Source organism: Anser cygnoides, chromosome 5 (assembly GCF_040182565.1).
Source record: "Anser cygnoides isolate HZ-2024a breed goose chromosome 5, Taihu_goose_T2T_genome, whole genome shotgun sequence".
Taxonomy (NCBI): domain Eukaryota; kingdom Metazoa; phylum Chordata; class Aves; order Anseriformes; family Anatidae; genus Anser; species Anser cygnoides.
In genome coordinates, this window is record NC_089877.1 from 15826652 (window position 1) to 15849238 (window position 22587).

Genomic DNA, 22587 nt, shown 5'->3' on the forward strand with positions numbered 1-22587 from the left:
CACTTTTACCCATATAAAATGATTCTTCTTTCACTTTTATTACTATCATTTTTTAATATAATTATGTGTTAAAAATGAAAATAAAGTCATGGAAAATCTGTTCTATAAATGGAATTACTTCTATATAACACTGCTCCCAGGTGTATAAAGGACATTTGGTCACATCTTTTGTAGACTTTATCAGGCTTACATGGTAGTAAATTGACAGTGCACAGATAGGCGAGATGGACTGCTGTGTTGGGCAATACATGGTGCAAGAGTAGACTTTCAGTCATGGATTGTCCCTGTGTGACAAGAATGTCATCACTATACAAAGTGTAGTTATTAATGTACTAAAAAATTCCCTGTTGCACAACCAGATAGATCTGAGGATCTTCCAATATTTATGATAAAATGGAAGACAAATTTTGCAGAAACTGATTTAAATAGCTTTATAAAGGTGTAACTATACACATTTCTCTCCTGCATAAATCCAGAGATAATTATAAACATCAACTTTAGTCAGATTATAGAAGACTGGAGTGCAGTGCAGACACATTTAACCTAAGTTTTCTACTGTTACAGGTTGCACCATTGCCATGTCATTCATGTTTTTTTCTAAAACTGCAAAATTAGAGTAACTTAAGCAGAACTGAGTCTTTGTAAGTCTTGTTCTCATAGAAGCAGAGGCACTTCAGCTCATTCTTGAGTTCAACAGCAGCAAGACTCTGGCCCACTTTTTTTTTTTTTTTTTTTAATATTATGTTCTATGCATATTTATGTCCCCTTTGAGAAACCCTATTTCCACGTGAGACAAGAACTTATTTAAGCATACTGTTTTCTAGATGCATGATATGGAAAACTGTCTAGGAGGTTCTCACATTTCTTGAGACAAATCTGCTATGAAAATAAAGTAACTTTTTCAGTATAAGTTTGATAAAATCTACTTTTGCCATATATATATTTAATACTTAATTCTAGTATGAAGAACATTAAACTATTTCTGGGAAACACTTTTGCATGAGAACCATATGTTTTGTCTCTCAGAATCAATTCTTTCAACTTTTCATTTCAAAATAACTTATTTCTATTATTCTATTATAACCTTAAATGTCAAGTCTAGACACATCAACACAATGTATAAAAAAGAATCATAAAAATGCATTTTTAGAATGCCTTTAAATGAAAATACTGATATTACACGTTCTTGTATTTTTCCTGTTCAATTCCATAGAAATTTTGAATTAAATGTTTCCTTCAGATTTGGCTTTAATGATGTCCTACCTATGGAAATATTTTTTCAAGGAAAATTTTATTATTTTGTTCATAAAAATGTTAATACAAGCTGCTCTTATGTAAGATATTTTGATTTCATTCCTTCTACTGGTGCTGCCTGTATTCTATGATTGAAGTGAGGTTAATATGATACTTTTCCTTTGCTTTTTAGTTTGTTCATAAGTACAAAGCTATTGGCAAACTTACATTAAAATATAGAGAAAGAAATTTCTGAAGATGCCTCATTAAATATTTGTAGCATAATAGTGATTCTGAGTTATCAAAGAACAAGTTGTTTACTACGAAGGCAAGGTGTTTAAGGTAACTCTTATCTGTAATGTCTGCTAAATTACATTGCTAAAAACATTCAGAAAACATAGATACTAAACATGTCAGCTTAAGTTTCAGCGTCTAAACTTTTCAGAGACTTTTGTGTATACTTCATTACAGAATTAAAAATCCAGATTTGTTTGTTCACTCCCAACTAGAAATATATAATTGGACTTAGTGCATTTAAGATTGCTGTTCACTAATTACCCAGATATAATTAGCATGACAGCCTCTCTTCTCAACCTGCAATTTGCATTAATTTAGAAAACATTCAGAATCCTTTCCTACTATCCAAACACACAGAACAATAATAATAATGCTAAAGCAGTCAAGTTACTTTAAAAAAACTAGAATTCAATAAAGATGAAGAAATTTATTTCAACTCCTGTCATAACATTTTTAATACTGATGATTCTTTGGCTTGGAAGAGAATGCTATCACCTGTAGTTATAAGTGAATAGAACCTGAATCTCTGTGTAGAAATTCTGTTGTACATTTACGCTGAACCTCCTGCATAACTTTGCATGGCGTACCCATGTGATTATAGTTACATCACTGGTCAAAGACCAGAACAGCTTCAGGATGAAAGCTGAGAGCTATCTTTTTCTGGCTTCTATGGTGGGATTTTTGGCTTTTAATTATGTCATATATATATATATATAATTACATATATATTAACATATATTATAATTTTTAATTTTCAGTTGTATCCTTTCTCTACTTTTCTCTCTATTCGATCTCTGACTGTCCTGAATTGCTTTCATTCTTCCACTATTTCTGTAGAGTGCATTTCCAAATGTATGGGAAAGATACACCAGCTTTTATGATCTCAGGATCTCTAGCTGTTAATATATACACAGGGGCTGACAATGTGTCAAAGATTTAGATTAGATTAGGAAGAAATTCTTTACTATGAGGGTGGTGAGGCAATGGAACTGGTTGCCCAGAGAAATTGTGGATGCCCCATCCATGGAAGTGTTTAAGGCTAGGCTAAGCCCATCCAGGGGCTTTGAGCGATCTGGTCTAGTAGAAGTAGAACTTTCCCATGGCAGGGAAAGTTGGAATTAGGTGATCTTTAAGGTCCCTTCCAACCCAAACCATTCTATGATTCTATGATTCTGATTCTATATTTAATTCAAAAGACTGAAAATGAACAGGAAATCCAAGAGTCAACAGCCTATGATCTGTTTTATCTCGAAAGTTCAAACTGCTTTTTACTTTTGTTAATAAACTGGTTTCCTCTGACATCCTGGAGAAATGACTGTTGTTCTCCCTTTTGAAGTGTGAACACTTGAAGGTATTGTAGAATACTCTCTAGGTTGACTAGAGATAATTAAATTCTGTGAGTGTTTTTGGAAATTCTAGAGGGAATTGCTTACCCTTGGATTTAGGAATACAGCTTGAAGCTTCTAAATGAAGAGTAAGGACAAGCCAGGAAACAAGTCTGTAGAAAATCAAGAATAGATTCAAGATACTAGATTCCCAGGACTAAAACTTATCAACCACAGTAGCATTTCATCAGAATTAATGTTGAGTTTTAGATTAAAACATTTAGAAACACACTGTTGGGATTGTGCTTAGGCTGCACAAATCAGCATCCTGTAATGTTCATAATGAACATTTTTGAGCAGAGCTGAACATTCCCTTGTTTTGAATTATTTCAAGTATAACAACTTCTGGAGAAGTAGAGAGAATTTCCCTCCAAAATTATGACTGTTTCAGTCATTATTACTTGATTAATACATGTTCAATGAGTTGAAATGTAGTCTTTCACAGGTGGTAATTTAGCTAAAAATACACAAATGCTAAAGAACAAGCTCTGTCTTTTATTAAAGTTGCCCAAGTCTAACTGTATAATTTGCAGTTCCCAAATAAATTCTTTGGTCTGAGGTTTTCTACTAACATTTTCAATTTTGGAAATTCTTTCTCAGGCAAGTGGGATTTTGCCTGGTCAGAATTTGGTCATGTCTGAAAATGTTTTAAAAACAGGTAGGGGAAAAAGAGGATGATAGATATCCAGATTAAGACGTGTCCTCTAACTTCTGTGCATCATATGAAACATTATTTTTTTTTTGGATATAGACATAGAGTACGTTGGGGGGATGAAAGACAATAACAGAAAGATATTAATAAAAACACCTTCTGCTAATAAAAGTACAAGCAGTACTAGAAATCTCTTTAATCAGCACTTAATTCATGGTGTTTTATTATTGATAGATCTTCATCTTGGGAAGGGCATTAGTGCTAGGCTTAACATAGAAGTAATACGGATCAATGGATTAGCCCTTCAGGAGGGGGACTAATTATTTTAATGAGAACATTCTAATTAGGCAGGTTTGAATTGATGATTAAAGAATCTTGCATGTCTGGAATTTTAATGGGGTTATCATTGAGTAAATATGATAATGCATGAAGGATTTATGGTATCTCTGTTAAAGAGCTAGGATGCTCTTTTTTTGAAAAAGATTGGAAAAATCATCAAAAAAGGCTTTAGTGGCAGCCTGAATTCTAAAAAACAGGTGTTGAGATTCTAAACTGTTTCAGAACACCCACAATTTTATTAATGTAATTGTAACAAGACTTTCTATATAAAATAAAACCACCTAAAATCAAATTCTCTCTTATTTGGTGAAGTATTTGGGCAATCTAATTTCACTGTATATAGAAAAAATACATTTGAAGAAGTACTTTCAAAAGTGAGATGCCAACAGATTATTTTACTTACTCTTAGAGACAAGATTAAATGGGGGAGGTGGTGGTGGGAAGGTTATTATAATTGAATATTTCCTCATTAAACATCCAAAGAAATCTGATAATGACAACATTTTTAGAGTTTAAAATCAAATGGTAATCAATGGCATGATTTAAACTCATAGAAGAGAAATAGTCTCTTTTACTAGGGGTGCAAAACTGGACATAGTAGTCTAGATTCAGTCTCCTAAGTACCTCATGGACTGAAATAATCACTTCTCTCCACATGTTAGCTACACCCCACCAGTGAACCTCTGTAGGCATCTCACTACCACAAGGGTAAGCTCCTGACTCATGTTCAACCATTCACCCACCACCAGATCTATTTCTCCAAATCCTATACCTTTCCAAACACAGGATTTCACATTTTGACTGTACCTCCAGCTGTTGATAGCTTTCCAAATTTTAGCCTTGCTCTCTGGCATGCCACCCTAAATTTAATACCATCAGTGGAGTTGCTGACAGTGCATGCTAAGTTTAAGTCATTTTAAGTCATTTTAAGTCATTGAAAAAGATATTAAATGTACTCCAGTTGATTTATCAGCCCAGTATCATACTTTGAGGAATATTTGTAACTGAATGCTAGTTAGATTTCCAATAAAATGCAGTTTCTTTATGTACTTTGTTCTACATAATTTCATTTCCAGCTGAGCTTTGACCTTCCTAACTGTCACTGTGTATCTGGATAAGGCTTATATATCTGTTCTTGGTAGCATCTCCATCATTGCACATATGTATGTGTATATTATATATATGTGTGTGCATGTATATATGTACATATATATGCATATATATCTACACCTGTCTCAGAGAAGTAGAGATTGCTGTGATGGTAGAGTTTAAAATACTGATTGGTCAGACCAGCTTCAAAACAAATTCTTAGTTGATTCAAAGCAACCTAATAATTATCTCCCAATTTGTTTAGTTAAAATCTATGGTTGTCTCAGTATTCTGCTTTGGCTACATCACTTCCACCTGCCATAGCATTTCCGTTCTGCATTGGAACTCAGGGAGAATTTCAATTAACAGTCCAGTCATTCCTGCTGTATTTCTTGTACAATGAAATTGTCTGGTTCTATGTTAGAAGTAGTTTGTCTTGAACATAAGTCATCTCTCCTTTGCTGTTCAGACCCACACAGGATGCTGCCTGCTACTTCCCTAAATAAGGGATTCTGCTTGTTCTTCTTAATACTTTTGTTCCTCACTTTCCTTAGTTTCTTAAATTTTACCACCCCGTGGTTTCAATGGCCATTGACTAGAAAAAAACCCTCAGCTTTTCGAACTTCTGAGAACCAGTCCAAAATCTGTGGGTCCATGTTAGCGTAGCACCATGTAAAAGCCTCTCAGAAGAGTTTACAACCCAGGTCTTTCACCGTGATTGCATGGCCAATGTGTTTCTAGACCAAACCTTGCTTGGAGCAATCTCTTATATTCCTTTCGTATATGAAATTCTGGACATATCTTAATGTTTAAGATTTCAGTTTGATGAAAGTTATAGGAATATCATTCTGTATTTTTTTATCAAAGTATGAGTATGCTAGAACTATAAATATGTTAAATATTTGCAAGAAAATTCTAAAGACGCTGGGCCAATTCTTACATCAGTCAGTATGGTTTTACTGATTTAGACAAAGCAATCTGCAAACCAGACATCAGAATCAGCGCCTTCACTCATAAATCTCTCAGAATGGCTATGCATCTCAGAGACTTTTTATATACACAGACTTCTGAGCATAGAGCTCAGCTTCTGGTTTTAGCCAGCAGAAGAAACATTTTATATTTCTACAGTACTGTAAATATCACTCAGGGTGAGATAAAGGACATGCTATTAGAAACAAAGAAAAATACTACATTTTTTACACAGCAACAACAAACACCTCCAAAAGCACAGAAAAAAAAAGTATATCGGCAGAATTTCCCTCAATGAAAATAGAATTCTCATTGTAGGCATAACATCAATTTCTAAATTGGTGCATGGTGTTTCAAAGAGTATTTATGTAGAGACAGAATAATTCTATAGGTATAAAAATACTGGAAAATTAAAGCTCTATAGGAGACTATCAGGAAGAATAACCACAAATTTTTGCATGCTGTTATCCTGGAGCACTGAGAACAGCTACCAATTTAACAAGACAATACTAATGCAAACAATACAACAAATGTGTCTTGTGTTATGATGTTTCAGAGCTTAAAACTGAACAGAACTCTACATATACATGTTACATATACCTTAAAATATATTCTCACAAGAAAAAAGTCCTACGTATGCAGAGAGTTTAATCAAAAGCTGCATACCAGTTAAGACCACTGAAGCTTTCAAGTTTGATCTTTTAAAATATATACCTGGATTCTCCTCTGCTCTGAGAAGAAAATCTCATTCACAAACTGAAATCCTATATATTTATTCTGTTTACTCTCAGTTTTTCACACAGCAAATATCCCAGTTCATAAAAGGATATGGAATTTTCTGGATCTACTTATGTAGAAAAGTTAATGGAATTCTGAATAAAATGCAAAATTAATGGACTTATACCTGAATGAAAACTGACGGAAAGTAGTTTAAAAAATAAATAAATAAAATGAATAAACTGTACAATTTTGGGGGTCAATTTTATTGTGTTAAGATTTGTAGCTTCCATATCTTAGCCCAAATATTTTAACTACTATGTAATTACCCTAGAATTTTACAAATTTTGATCTGCAATTGTTCTCCATATATTTAATAATTACCGTGGAATAGTAAGCTTTTATTCAAGCAAGGCATCCATTGAGAATTGGCCTAATGAGTAGTTATTTCAACCTCCATTTGTGTTACTTTTATCCAAACGAATGGGGCAAAACAAGTTTAAATTAAATGCAGAAACAGTGTAATTTCATTGGCTATTAGTAATCATAGAGAGAGAAAAAGAACTTGCACTATACTCATGCCCTGAAAGTATCAGTGTCACTCATTATCTATTAGTTATTAGTGTAGTATTGTTTGCACTTTTAAAAATAATTCAAATATCCAGAGGTGTTTTTTTTTTTTTAATAGATGCATAACAAGAGAAATGAAACCAAGAGTAGAACAAATTAGTGCATTTTGTATTAATGGAGCAATTATTTATTACTCATTAAAAAGCTATTAGCATAATATTGTTATTTATGATAAGTAATAAGCAGCGTGCTGGTAAACAGTTGGCAATAGAAATTAAAAAGTAATATTTATTAGTATGAAAGTAATTTGAATTTATCTAAAATGAGTGTCTTCAAATGTTTAGCATAGTTTTAGACAGTTTAAACATTTTTATTAATCTGTTCTATACCAAAATTAAAATGTTTGCATATACTCTGCTTCTGTTCATAACTCATGACTTTACAGACTCCTGCATCTGTCACTTAGATATGTATGTTGCCTTAAACTCCTACAATAGTGAGCACTATCAATTATCTTCCAACCATCTTATCTCAGCTGTAGGTCTCTACTTAGTAGTGGTGCAGTTTTCCCCACTAGCAAATAAGTCTTAATAAGTGAATTGTGTTAATAAAGCATTTGTACTTTGGGGACTTTCCTATCAGTACAAGAGTCTTAATGAATATTTGTCTTAGAGCATTCACCTCCATATGCATTATAGTGTACAGGTTAATGTGGGGTAAAATACATTGACTTAATCAGTGCAGTTGGTTAAATTATCATTTAATTTCAGAATTTCATTAACAGTAGATTTAAAATACACTGATGAGCAAATAATACAGTTTGTAAGGAATCTTAAAAATAAAATACAAATTCTAAAAAAAAAAACCTCATTGAGGTAAATATTAAGGTTTACCAAGTGCCTAGAATTATCCCTCTTCTATGTTTCTAACAGCAGTAGCTGTGACTTGGCTAATTATCTTAGTCCTACACTCATATGTAATCATGAGCAGGATCATGAGACTAGGTAATTCCCAAATAAGTTCTTTAAAAAGGAAATGACTAGTGATCATTTTGCCCTTTTTTATAGTTGCTTGGCTGTTCAAGAGCATGTAGGAGGTAGCAGATTTTAGTTTTTTCTTTTCTGCCTAAGAGTTCTGAACCTGCATCTCCTATCTTCCACGAGAGGACCCTTACAAACAACCTATGTGCACGTCTCTTATTGGAGCTGTTTACTCACCAAGAAAAAAAAAAAAAAAAAAAAGGAATCCAAAATTAATTGGGCCCATGGGAGGCACTACATTGTAGCTTGGTTTATCTGAGAAGTATAAAACTTAACTGTAAAAATCTGTTGGCTACCCTAAATGGTAGGGTCCCAAAAATGTGTTTACTTTAAATAGTTACTAAGCAAAATACAAACTAGGAGCAGGACAAGAACTCTCAAAGGAGATCCATAAATGCACTACAAAATTCTGTTTCCATTCATGCACTCTGGTCCCAGGAATCCAGGGACAGCACAATTTCAACATGAGGGATGGTGAACAGCATCATCTAGCATTGCTCTGTTGACTGGGATCAAGACACTGCCTTGGGAATTAAGAGCTTGAGTCTGAGCCATCTCAGATAAGAGAGAAAGATGAATCTGTATTTTATACTTGCTGGGCAATTTCTATAACAACTAGCTTTAAATTCAAAGTATTATGCCAGTCACCTTCTCCTACTTTTTTTTTTTTTTTTTTGAACTGGCTCATCTGAATTTCAGTTGTCTTAGTATATAATAGATATACTCTGAAAAGTGAAAAATAATCTAAGTGATTTAAGGTGGTTTGAGCTAACTTGCTTTATGTTGATGTGAAGTTCATTAGAACCATTCACAGTTAGTGTGTATCAGCTGCAAGGCAGTAATCGCAACAGACTAGCAAAGAGGCTGTGAGTGATTTTAGTCCATTTTGATCAAATTTTTAGTCCCTTTTGATGAACCACACTGGTACATCGCTGCACAGGAAGAGAAATCAAGGGGAGCGCCTAAAGCTCAGGGGGCATCCTTGGCTGCTGAGAAGAAATTATAAAGAGGTGCATAGTCTTTCTTGACTTGCCCCACGCTGCTCCCATGTAAAGCTGAACAGGCCAGCTCAACCTCTGTTGTTTGCATGCATAAAGCAAAAGCATAAAATATTTGAGTTCCTTTGTGGGAGTCACCTAATCCTACCTCCTTGATCTGAAGTGTTTCTGCTCTACAATATGATGTTTAGGATTCAGAGCAAACTGAGGATTCTCTTATTTAGCCAGTATTTATACTACCACAAAAATATTTTTAACACTTAATCCCAATAGAAGAAGGGAGGACTGGAAAAATATTTACCTAGCTAAAATATAATGAAGCATAAATATAACAAAAGAAACAATTGTTCTGTGAACGACTTGTCTCATTACACTAATTAATCCAAAAGTAGCAGTCATTCTGTTTGAGACTGACAACTACAAAGCAAATTTTCCAACATAATAATATTCAATTATGTCCAGAGGTTTACTGACTAAAATTAACTATTATGTGAATTTCTGAATAAAATAATTTTAATAAATAATTTGATTTAAAATATTTATAAACAGGAAAAAAATATTAGCAATGTTGGAAGATAAGGCACTCTTTAAAAAACAAAAATTGGGAACAAACAAAAGAGTTTAGAGCTGTAAGTTCACTTTCATAGAAAAAAAAAAAATAATAATTATTATTACAAATCCAAAAGCTTCCCCAAAAGCTGTCAATTACAAACCTTGATATCAAAAAAAATCAGGGTGTCAGATGCATCCTTTTTTTCTGTAAGATAAACTAAGTTGGAAATAACATCCTCACCCTACCCACTTTTGGAGGGTTGGGAAGAGAAATATTCTTCAATTTCACTCAAGTGAGTTCATACTAAACAGTTCTAGAAGTGAGAATTTTAGAGAAAATTTTTAGAGAAGATGAGAATTTTAGAAGCAAATCCTACAAAAATAATTAAATATGACAGACATATTTTAACTATGTTGTTTTATGGTTATAGCACCTATGTGGCATGCAGTCTTATTTTCTCAGTGAACGGGAAAACCATTTTTATTTTTATTTTTGATATGACATGCAACCTCAGGCAAAAAAGACAAAGACAAAAATTAAATATGACAGACGTAAATTCTCAATTACCAGAACTGAGCCAGGTATTCAAGCATTTGGATTTCAAATGATCATACAATGATTTCAGTATTATTTATATGTATACTATATTTGATTAATTGAATTATAAAAGAATAATGAAGGCTTTAAAATGAAACCTTTAGAAATTAGAAAACACATTATGTCCTTTTTTTTTTTCAAATATCCCTATCCTGTAAAATCTACATTTATCTTATTTGTTGACCTAGCCCCAAAATATCTGTTTATTTACTTAAATACTGCTACCAAATTCTGGTAAGTCATGTTAAGATTCCTTGTTTCCTCAACTGAAAACCTATTTTCCCTCATTCTCTACCCAACTTTTCTTCATTGTTCATCTACATTTTCTCACTAACTCAATCCTGGTACCAAAGACACCTTTCAGGAGAGACACATCAATAAAACATTTAAACTGGATATTTTATGCTTAAAGTAATACTCAATCAAAAATAAGATTTCATAATAGAAAATTAAAGTCCTGATGAATTTACTGAGAAACCTACCTGAATTGCATCAGAATTTTTTTCACATCAAATCATAAAAATAAAAACGCTTAAGGACACCAATCTTCAAATTTAAGTAGATCTGATATCCCACTAAAACTAAAATTTTTGACTAATATTAAACCTTAACAGCATTTAAACAGAAAAAATAATTCAGACATCCCATCATACCATACAGTTAGGGAAGATCATCTATTAAAAATTCAAATAATTGAGTAATTACAGTGCAATTTCTTTGAACTATAGTCCATAGTTAGTAAATTTGCAGATAATAAAAATTATGATAATGTTTTTGTACTGGTAGTCTTTTTTTTTTTTTCCTCTCCTAATTTTTTCTCACCCCCTAATGACAAGATTGTGTATAAGTAATAATATATTTTCTTAAAGACATTATTATTATTATTTTTTCTTGTTACATGCATGGGTCAAACTTCTGATGTTATATTAACATTTTTGTTAAAAATTGATATAAATCAATATATATATCTTTCATAACTCTACAAATTGATCTGACAAATGATAAAGAAAAAGTGGAAAGGCATGCTGCCACTAAACAAGAATTTTCCAGACATGCTTTACATGTTGGCAATAAGACAAGCAAGCACTTATGTCTCAACCAGTGAAACTATACAAAACACAATATAACTAAAAATATGTCATTGTCTAAATGCATGGCTATTTTAAAAGAATTATACAACACTGAAAAGTGAGAGATGAGCTTTGAACAATTAAAGAATTATTATTTTAGTGAGAGGATCTGGAAGTAGAGGATTTTTTTTTTCTTTTTTCTTTTTTTCTTTTTCTTTTTTTTTCTGTGATTCTAACCTATTTATGTCAAAAGTACAATTTTATTTTAAATTATAACTTCTTTTAAAAATAAGTTACTTGAGTAAATAAGCTAGATCATTTGAGCAATTCTGTAGTTTTCAGCCAAAATTTTAGTTACAGAGATTATGCAGATGTGAGTCCCCATTGAGATAAATGGGTTCTGTGAGACAGAACAGAGCAGATTTTGAAATTCTGATGTTCAACAGCTGCAGCTATGCATAAGGAAAAAGTGGTCTTAATAATTTTTATTACTGAGAGGAACTGCAATATTTATTTTTACTGTGTAAACTATTTTTTTTTATTACTGTAAGAGGAACAAATCTAACTTGTCTTTTTTTGTCTGAGGTTGAATGTCATATCAGAAACAAACAAACAAACAAAAAAATAATAATGGTTTTCCCATTAAGTGAGAAAATAAGACCGCGTATCACGTAGGTGCTTTAACCATAAAACAAACAACATAGTTAAAAATGCTTTCCAGACTAGAAAGACAATTTATCAGCTTTCTTGTCAACAGTATTAAATAGTATATATTTAAATTAATTTTAATTTAATTAATTAATTAATTTTAATTAATTTTAAATTATTAAATAGTATATATTTATTCTTCATCTGTCACAAAGGAAAAAAACATACACATGGTGGAAGTAGCATTATGACACAAAATGATTTCTTGCAGAGACCAGATACAGAGCTCTTGATAATAAATTCACAGAACTCAATGGCAATGCTTCTGTGGATTTAGTAATGTTGTCTGCACAAAGGAAAATAGTAAAATAAGAAACATGCATAAAGCTTTTTGAATAAAGAGGACTTTTTATAAACTTTCCTCCCATGACTTTGTATTATAAAATTGAAAAGTTGACAATTCAAAACTTAGTCTAATCTCTGTGGGTTGCTGTAAGCAAAACAAAAAGGATTATTTCAGTATGTCCACACTGTGACTTGTTCACCATCTTGCTTACAACAGTGAAGTTTGTCTTCTATTTATGAAACTTCAGATAATCAGAAGTAAGGATAATTCAGTTAGATTTCATTGTCTTTTATAAATGGAGACACAATCTGCCTCCTCTTTGGGTTCTAAGTGTGCAACATGATAAAACTTGGAAAGAAAAAACTGATCATTTATTCTTGGCTTCTGTTCTCACCATTGCTAGCTACTGCAGAAAGGAGTATGATTTCAGAAGGCAAAAACTAACAGAAATACATAAGCTATGCTGGCAAGCAAGTTCTCACTTGGCCTTAACCAGTTGGTGCATCAAGCTGATAGTTGTCCAAAAATAAATTACAACAAAATAACAATGTATTGATCTTAAAAGAAAAAAAAAATACACATAGTTATACGACAGAGGGCAAGCTCAGAAGTCAAACAGGAAATAACATCTTATTAAAATATAAACAGCAGTAAAAAACAATACTAAAATCTTTAATATTCTTTCCCCCATCTGTGTACTGTCCATTGCTGCTTGTACCACTCGAGTCAGACACAACTTTCCTCAATTGATACCAAGCTCCTTTGCTTCCCTCAAAGGAGTTTGTTTTCTAGATCACCTCAGGTGTTAAGATTTTTTATTTATTTTTCTTCTTGCAACATTACATGAAGCTGCAGGGAGCTGCAGAAGGAGAGAATATATTAATCACAGCTGTTTCTTAGGAATATATATTTTGTTTTGTTTTGTTTTGTTTTTGGAAACAAAGACATTCATTTAGAATCTTCAAGAAAAAAATGGAGTCGCAATGTTTATCAGTAGTATTTTATTACACAACTACTTCAAAAAGTCGTAATGATTTCATAACTAGGGAAATGGTCCCAACTTCTATTTCTAGGTCTTGTTCTGGTAAGAGATGCGCTACCTCCAGAATTTATTAAACACCATAAGTCACTGAGTTTTAAGGTACCTACAGTTTGACATTTCTTTAAAAGGTTGAAATTTTATCCGTATTTTAGCCAGCTTTAAGATTTCACTAATTGATTTCTGTTGAACAGAAGTTTTAGGTACATAGCTAAATATTTTTTAAAGCTTTATCTTTCATAAAATCAATATATATTTGTAGGTATGAAGAACAAACTTTCAAAATCTTTCAAATGCTGCTATGAAACAGTTTTGAATGTTTTCCATTTCAGCTATCTTATAATCTCAGCAGGACTATTAATATGCTATTATGCATGCCTAGCAAACAATACTAATGGGCCCTTAACTGTACACTTGTTATCCAGCATTTGGGGTTACGATCCAGGTCAAGATTCTTAGGAACATGAATTCTCATTTATTATTAAAACAGCATGTCAACTGAATGTATATTCCCAAATGATCTAAACTGAATGGTTAAAAGTTCTCAAAGGCTATGTTCTGATTATATTTCTAGCAGAAGAGGATCTATAAATAAATAAATCATGCTCAAATCCAATGAAGACTTTGTACAGATTAGAAACAGACTTTGTACATTCTAGAAAAGGTAAACAGGATGAAACCAACTTCAGAAGTTGCTGACTTCTAGTGTCCATTGTAAGAAACCTCACATGCAAGGGATTAAGTTAAACGGGGACTTTATAACTGATGCTGTGCGTATATAATCAAGTTTATTGGGTTTTGCACTTAACAAGCACCATCTATAGCACCGTGGAAAATTAAAGAAAGATATTTTTTTTCTCTCTTCTCCAAATACTAAATAAAATAAATTTGAAGATATAAAATAGGTATCTGAAAAGACAAACAAGATATTGCTTTAAAAATAATAATAATAAAAAAATATATTTTTCATATATAACATGACAAATCATCCTCAGTGGAGAAGTTTTATCCAGTGTTAGTTTTATACAGCAACTCTTGGTAGTGAAAGTGTAGCTATACCTATGAATGGCAAAAATAAAATTCTAAGGCATAGCTCGGACCTTCAGTCCTCTTAAGGGGAACTCTTCCGCCAAGAAATAGAAAGTGAAAACATCCAGAAACAGATGCCTATTGTGCAGTTCCATACTCTTATAAAAAGTACAGTTTGATGAATGTTGTTCGTTCTGTGAGGTTGTTCAGAGAACTTTAGTGGTTTAGATGTCACAGTTCAGAACTTGTTTTTACTACTTGATGGCTGTTCAGTGGTTTTTGTGAAATGTCATTAGTTTCCTTTACTAGTATGCTTTTCTATGGTCCCTGTGACAACATTTGCTGAAACCATGATAGAAAGAAATTGAATTCTCTTATCCATTTGGTACAGAAAATATTATTACTGTTATTTCATGCACAAAAGTAAGGAAAAGAGAATGTGCAAAACCTCACCCATTTATGTCAGTTATTTTTACAAGTGAGATGAGAAGGATCTTTGACTAACCCAGATGACTTTGTGCTATTGTGTTTTGTTTGTAGTATTTACATGCTTATTTTTCTATTTTGTCTGTCACTGTGTTTTCTTCCTTCCAATGTGTGGAGAAAAGCAGCTGGATGTTTTAATGCCTTCTACAGCTGCTGAGCTTTTAGTCCACGCCAAAAAAAATGAGTAGTCTATGGACAATAATTTAATATTTTCCCTGAGACTTCAAGCCTTCTGCCTCAAGGCACTTCTGCCTTTTATCTAAAAGTTCACCATGTGGCAAACAGGAAAAGCTGATCAGGCCATTTTTTCTGTAAGTATATTTAGATTATCAATGTACTTGCTGTTTTCTCAAAATTCTCTCTCACACTAAAATAGAAAGATCATGAGTAGAAATAATTATAAGTAGAAATAATTAAACTAGAATAAGGCATAGTACTTCAAACTATTTTCCAATGTTGTATAGGAAAAATAGTCTTTGGTTTAAACACAGAAGAACAGCTCAATACTTTCTTTTGTTTCCATCCACTTCTTTAAGGAGTTACCACACTAAGTTCGTCCTTTATGTTCAGTAGGCCTTAGGCAACAATTTATTTTGAAGTATCATTTAGTGCTTCAAAAAAAGAGCTTATTTAGCGTATTGTCCTGCATCATTTGAGCAGCTGCCAACCCCACCACTTTCATTTTCAATGAAAACTTTTCTTTTTAAGAAATTAGATTTCTCATCTCCCATTATCATACATCATGCAGTGCTTCGGTGAAGATATGTTGAAATTAAATGGTAAACAGCATCCAACATGAAACAGCACCCTGATTTTGTCAGAAACGGGATTTTTTTTTTTAACTGTTATTTGGGAAGTTAGAGAATATTGAAATAAAGAGTTTATGTTTTCCAGAAGTTCAGAAATTGTTTTTAAATATAACAGCCAGGATAAAATTAAGAACAGTTGCTAGTTACATGCAACCCTAATACATAAGATTATATTTCTTTTTTTTTTTTTTGCACTAAAAAGCTACAAGTTTATCTCCTGAACACTATTTTTCTTGAGCCCTTGTTTTTTGGTGTTAAATTTCTATTTCAGTCTAGTTCATGGCTTGGGAAAAGGACTTTAAAAAGTTGGCTGTTGCTCCTTCTGCAGCCCATTATGAAATTCTTACTTGTTTGCAATTTGTACTGAGCTATAACACATACCTTGCTTACACCATGAGCACAGTATGAAAGGCACCTGTAAACAACTCTGGCCTCCAACATTTGGCTAGATCCTCCCCACTCTGAACCTAAGAGATAAGTCTAGTTCCTTATCTATCACTAGAACTCCAGAGATCTAATGTTCACTGAAATAATAGGTCTGCTTCATTCCCTAATTTTCAGACTATCACTGTTTTCAAAGTATTTTTATTTTAATCACTCTTTCTGAAAACACAGAGGGACTATTTATCATAAATTGCTTCAGTTTTACATATGACCTCAAACATTTTGCTAGATTGATTGTTCTATCAATCTATTTGAAAAGTTTATTACTGCATATTATGTCTTTGTGAATTCTACACTGCCAAGAGGAGGTAATGAATACATTGTGACACAGTAGACAGATATTTAAATCACCAACTGTACCAAAGAAGAATGAGCTTTCTTACAGAGAGTCACTAGAGTGATTTGGGGATTGTTGAAGCACTCTTTTCCTTCACAGAAAAACAAAACAAAACAAAAAAAAAACAAAGAAAAGAAAAAGAACTATAATTACAAACACATACAAACTCAGTAGGATAAGCAGCATATCTGGCAGTAAAAATATTACAATGCTCTGAGTTACGAAATGCATCTCCAAAATAGCTAATGGTCCTGATACATTTATTGCTTGAGAAGAAAAAGCAAAAAACCTTTCATGGTACAATAAAAAAAAAAAAAAATTTGATGTATGAACATTAGTTGAATAAGTGCTAATTGTTTGCCTTGGCTTTTTTTATGATATGAAATAGGTGCTTCCAGAGAATAACTCATCCCAACTATATTCATTATATATTTCTCCACTGACCTTAGAAATATAAACAATTAGCTTACTAACCAGCTTACTTTTGAACCACACATTTCTAAATCTCTAAATTATGATAGATGAATCCTGCTCTATAATAGTAATGAACAGTAAGAGCAAATCTCTTCCCTGAAATTTCACAGTTAGTTAGGAAAAAGTAAAAACTATGAGCATGTAGTTATGTTCTACCAATTTGCCCAATACTCAGTGACAGTTCTGGAATGGTACAATCAAAAACAGTTAGCGATGATCGGGGAAGACTGTAAAATAGGCATACAAGTAGTTATTAATTTTATCTGCTGGAGAAAATATTGAAAATCCTCAAAAAGCTTTAGTGAAAATATTGAATGTATAGTACATAATCACATATAGGCCCCAATGACTGAAAAAGGTACAATCTCATTCTTCATATATAATGTCATCTTCTAATCTTTTAGAAAGAATTCAGAATTTAGACACAGGAAGAGCTCAAAACAGACCTGTTCAGGGTCAACTGACAGTCAAAAGGCATGTGAATTATCAATTTGAAAATCCATTTGGGACAAAAGAATACATAAGCAGAAGGCTAGCAATTTATATTTGGAATGTCCCTGAATTTCATTGCACTATAATATTTATTTGCAGTTATCCATATTTAATATAGATCCATATTTCATGTGTTAGGCAAACACCTGAAGCAAAGATACTTTGTGGAGCTAGTGTTGATTTTATTATCACCAGTACAGAAGCAAAGGGAACACTCTGTTATCTCTAAAGTCAGTGGGTACTTCAAAAGTTGAGGGATACTACTTACACCCCAAGAGTGCTTCTATGAGATCATGGTAAAAACGTCCAAATAAAATATTCTCTGTTCCAAGGCTGATATATTTTCTAAATAAGTCTTAATGAAATTAATTTACCTTTTTCTAATAACCCTCTTTTCAACTTTCAGATCAAATTATACATGTTGGCTTTTAGACTAGCAGAAGTATGTTTTTTGTTCCTGTTACATTATATTTAGATACAATTGATCTTGAGACCTCGTTTCAAAAATAAGTAAATAAATAAATAAATAAAAATTAAACCTTTTCCTTTAATTTTGTAATCTAACAATTTTGCCTGTATTTGACCAGTATTCAGAAATAATTTTAACTCCCACTGACTTCCAAATACTTCAATGAATAAACTCCTACTCAAAAAAATAAATAAATAATAAATTATTTTGTAGAAGTAAAACAGTGAAGCTACAATCAATATTTGTCAGAATAGAGCATTTTTCTGCCCCTTTTAGTTCTCAGTACAGTAATTCAGTAAATGAGAATGCTGTACAAAGTATTTTTGTATTAGATTGAAACAATGCTGCCTTCTTCCCCTGCCCACACACTTTATTTCACATTGTTATTGATTCCTGCTATTTAATTTTTTTAAAAGGTGGAAGTATTAGAAGAAATGAGATGTAAAACCACAGCTTCAAACAAAAAAAGAGTTGTAAGAAAGTGGTGGGTCTGCACCATACATGATGTAGACTCCAGTTAGAGAGACAGAGACTTTTTGATTTTGGTATATCTGGTAATCAGGAGAAGAGATTTCTGAAGTAAAGATTTCTGTCAAGAGGAAAATTTCTAAAGTAAAGATTAAGTTAAGGGAAAAAACAGCCATATACCATACAATGCTATAGAAAAGCACATACAAGGTGATGAGTCTGATAATGCATAGGTGTTGATAATAACAATTATTCTATTGATTAACTCCAGTACTTGAAATCTGAGTACAAGGAACTTTAGTCCTTGTGATTCAAGGGGAAAAAAAACAAAGCACAAACACAAATGAAGATTGTCTGAGAGTTTCCAGCAGCACAACAGAAGTGAAGGTGACAATAGCTTGGGAAGACTATAATGCTCAGAGATTATCCAGCCATTAGCATATTTCATTACAGGAACTGCAGATAGTTCTGAAATTTCCTTGGTAAGTTTGCAGACAACACCAAATTGGGCAGGAGTGTTGAGCTGCTTGAGGACAGGAAGGCTCTGCAGAGGGATCTGGATAGGCAAGATCAACAGGCTATGTCCAATTGTATGGCCTTCAACAGGGCTAAATTCTGGGTGCTGCACTTGGGTCATAACAACCCCATGCTAGGGGAAGAGTGGCTAGAAAGTTGCCTGGCAGGAAAGGACCTATGGGTGCAGGTAAACAGCTGTCTGAACACAAGCCAGCAGTGTGTCCAGGTGTCCAAGGCCAATGCCATCCTGACCTGCATCAGAAATAGTGTGGCCAACAGTACTAGGGATGTGATTGTCCTTCTGTACTCATCACTGGTACTCATCATACTCTGTTCAGTTTTGTGCCCCTCACTACAAGAAAGCATTGCTGGAATGTGCTCACAGAAAAGCAACAAAACTGGTAAAAGGACTACAGAACAAGACATATTAGGAGTAGCTAAGGGAACTGGTGTTTAGTCTGGAAAAAAGGAGAAAAGGGGAAATCTCATCTCTCCTTTGAAAGGACATGAGGAAGCAGCTTCAAGGTGAGCCAAGTAAGGTTTAGACTGGGTATCAGGAAGATTTTCTTCACAGAGAGGTGGTCAAGCATTGGAATGGGCTGTCCAAGGAAGTGGTTGAGTCCCTACTCCTTCAGGTATCTAAGAGGCACTATGGCACTTAGGGACATGGCTTAGCAGTAGACTTGGTAGTGTTAGCCTGATGTTTGGACCTGATCATCTTGAGGGTCTTTTCGAACCTAAATGACTCTATGATTTTATGACTTCAGATACTTGAATGGAATGGAAACTGATGAACATATTCATCTAGCGAATCAATGGAATGATAGCTCAGTCAACATTATATGAAAACCAAGCATATTAAGCAAGGAGCTCTGAGTATGCACATAAAACATTTCAAAATATTGTAATGTACACTTTATAAGAAGCAGAATAAAGGATAATTCAGTTATTTTCTGGACCCCGGAATCTTAGTCACTAAACCCTGATGAGTTTGAAATTAGTAGCTAGGAATCCATGCATAGATTCCTGGTTACACTTCTGATTGGGATATATCATGAATTACATTTGAAATCTGACTGTCAAAAAAAGAAAAGGAGATGTCAGGTCTGAATGAAACAGTCAAATGAGTATATGTATATTACTGTGATTCCTCGGAAAGAACAGAGCACTTACTTCTTAAGAGGATTACAGATAGTCATATATTAAATTAGAGGATGGTGCCTCCCACAAGTTCTCTGCAGAATTTCTTGGAAAGATAGACAGAGCAAAATACACTAATAAATAAATGTTATAATAAATCCATATTTAAGGTAAGTAAAAGGATAAAAAAAAATAATGTCATAACCACACAACCCATCTTGGCAAAATTTACCATGAGAAACAATGATACTGAAAAGAAGTCATGGATAATGATGAATGAACTCTGTGCTGTGCAGTGCCCAAAATAAAGATGTTATCTTTGGACAATCAAAAAGGAGAATGCTGAATAAGATTAAGGAGAACATATAACCTCTCATTTGATGCTTGCTGACTACTCCTGTAGCAATGATGTCCATAAATCAGAGTGCATGTTGATAATGTGAAGAGAGCCTTACAGTAAAAGATGCTCAAGGAGCTACTGTAGCAATCCAAAAAGAACACAAACTTGAAAATGAAATGTAGAAGAGGGCTTTGCATCTAGTAGCCATAACCAGATTATCTTTGTCTTCCAGTGGTTATCACTGAGCGGAGATTAGAAAAGACTAGATTACAATGCCCACTGTTTAACAGAGTAAATTAGGTATTAGAAGAACTACCTGCAGTTATGGTGGATTCTCTGTAATTGTGATTTTTTTATTCAATATTGTTTTCCAAAAGAAACATGAGTTCAATCAGGAATCAATTCAGATTCATCAAAAGGTCAGGAGGTCAACAGAAAATAAAGTGCACTACTTTGCATAGGCTGCATCTCCGTTAATTAAGGGATTTAAAAAATTAGATGAGTTCTAAACTAATGTATATCATTATTTATACCTCGACAAAATCTCTTCTTAATTGCCTCTTTTCCTTAGACACCCGTATTCTCACTAATAGCGAGCAATTGTATCTACCTCTTCCTTCAATAGTAGTGACTGAAAAAGAAAACTCTGGAAGAAGCGAAGATTAACAAAAAAAAAAAAAAAAAAAAAAAAAGGCCCAGCAGCTAAGTACTGTCCCTTCTATACAGGAAAGAAAGGGACTCTAAGTGACCTTTATATGGTAAATCTTTACTATGAAGAGCTTGCTAAAAGAGTTTGATAGGCAAACTAAGAAAAGATTTTATAGGAGAACCTATCAATAAAGGATTACAAAGTTATCACAAAGTTCAATGTCACAAGTATCATATGGACCAATTGGATCTTTTCTAATACCATTTAGGGCTTGATTGTTGAAGGTGGAAAAAAATTGTTCTCAGAAATGTCAGCTTTTCTTTTACTCTTCCATCTCCCGGCATTCCAAAACACACACAAACAGGAATGTGGTTTTATGCACAACTGAATTCTAGAAGCATTACAAATTTTCATAGCATGCATGCACAACTGAGTTAACCAGAGACAACATACTTTCACCTTTCTGACTGTTTTTTACCTTTGTCAAAGTTTTAATCCCCTTAATAATGGCAACAGGATATTTGTATTGATCCTGACTCGGAGGCTGGTGCATATGCAGGAGCCAGTTATCCACAAACCAGTCAACATGAGTAGGGGCAGGCCTGTGTTGCACATATGGTGTGACTTTTAGGCCAATGTTGAGCTGCACAAGTTCTTTGGCTCCAAGACAGGCTCAGACAGCTCATCATAACAGAGGAGCCTGCAGGCACCTTCTACCTTGGTAGCAGCAATTGCACTACCTATGTGGACTTGCCTGAATTTGGCAGCAAGAGTTTCTCATTAGAATATCATTAAGGAATACAGTTGTTTTCTTGTAAAGAAATCATATGATAGCTCAAATAACAGAAAGGGAAAGTTTCTCACCAGGGGCAGTGTCTGCTCTGTGCAACACACCATGAGAAAATCTGTCCAGGCTCTGTCTGATGCTGTTCAAACAGGGGATGCTCAGCATCTGAAGGGATATAATATTCACTCAGTATCTATATTCCTCCTCTTATTCTTTTTTAAGCAGTTATCTTATTGGCCATTTGTAATTAGGCATTTCTTTTTGAGATCCAGAACCCTGCACCCATCTCAGAGCAGAATAACGTTATTGAAATGAGAAGTGTGTGAGAAGCCCTACCCTCAAAGTGAGAATTATTAAAAGGTCATGCAAGGGGCGAAGGAAACAAATAAAAATAACTTTTGTATTCCTTATTTATCACTTAAAGCTTATGATGTTGAACAACTACATATACTGAGCAGCTGATTTTGAGATGAGTCAGGAAATTCTTTCACTATTTTACGAAAATGTTCTACTATAATAAATAAATAAATTTAGAATTATATACTGCTAGATTACCTAAAAAGGCATCCCATAAGCAGTGAGGCTAGCTGAACTCTAAAGGAACC

At 33.3% G+C, this 22587-nt stretch overlaps 1 long non-coding RNA gene across 1 annotated transcript in view; it reads right to left on the reverse strand.

Annotated features, from left to right (window-relative positions):
• Positions 1-22587, reverse strand: part of LOC106040935 (uncharacterized) — a 117719-nt gene that overhangs the window by 66261 nt on the left and 28871 nt on the right. The window contains exon 2 of the long non-coding RNA XR_001210139.3: positions 22060-22147. This is a non-coding gene — a long non-coding RNA (uncharacterized lncRNA). The remainder of the gene's footprint in view (positions 1-22059; positions 22148-22587) is intronic.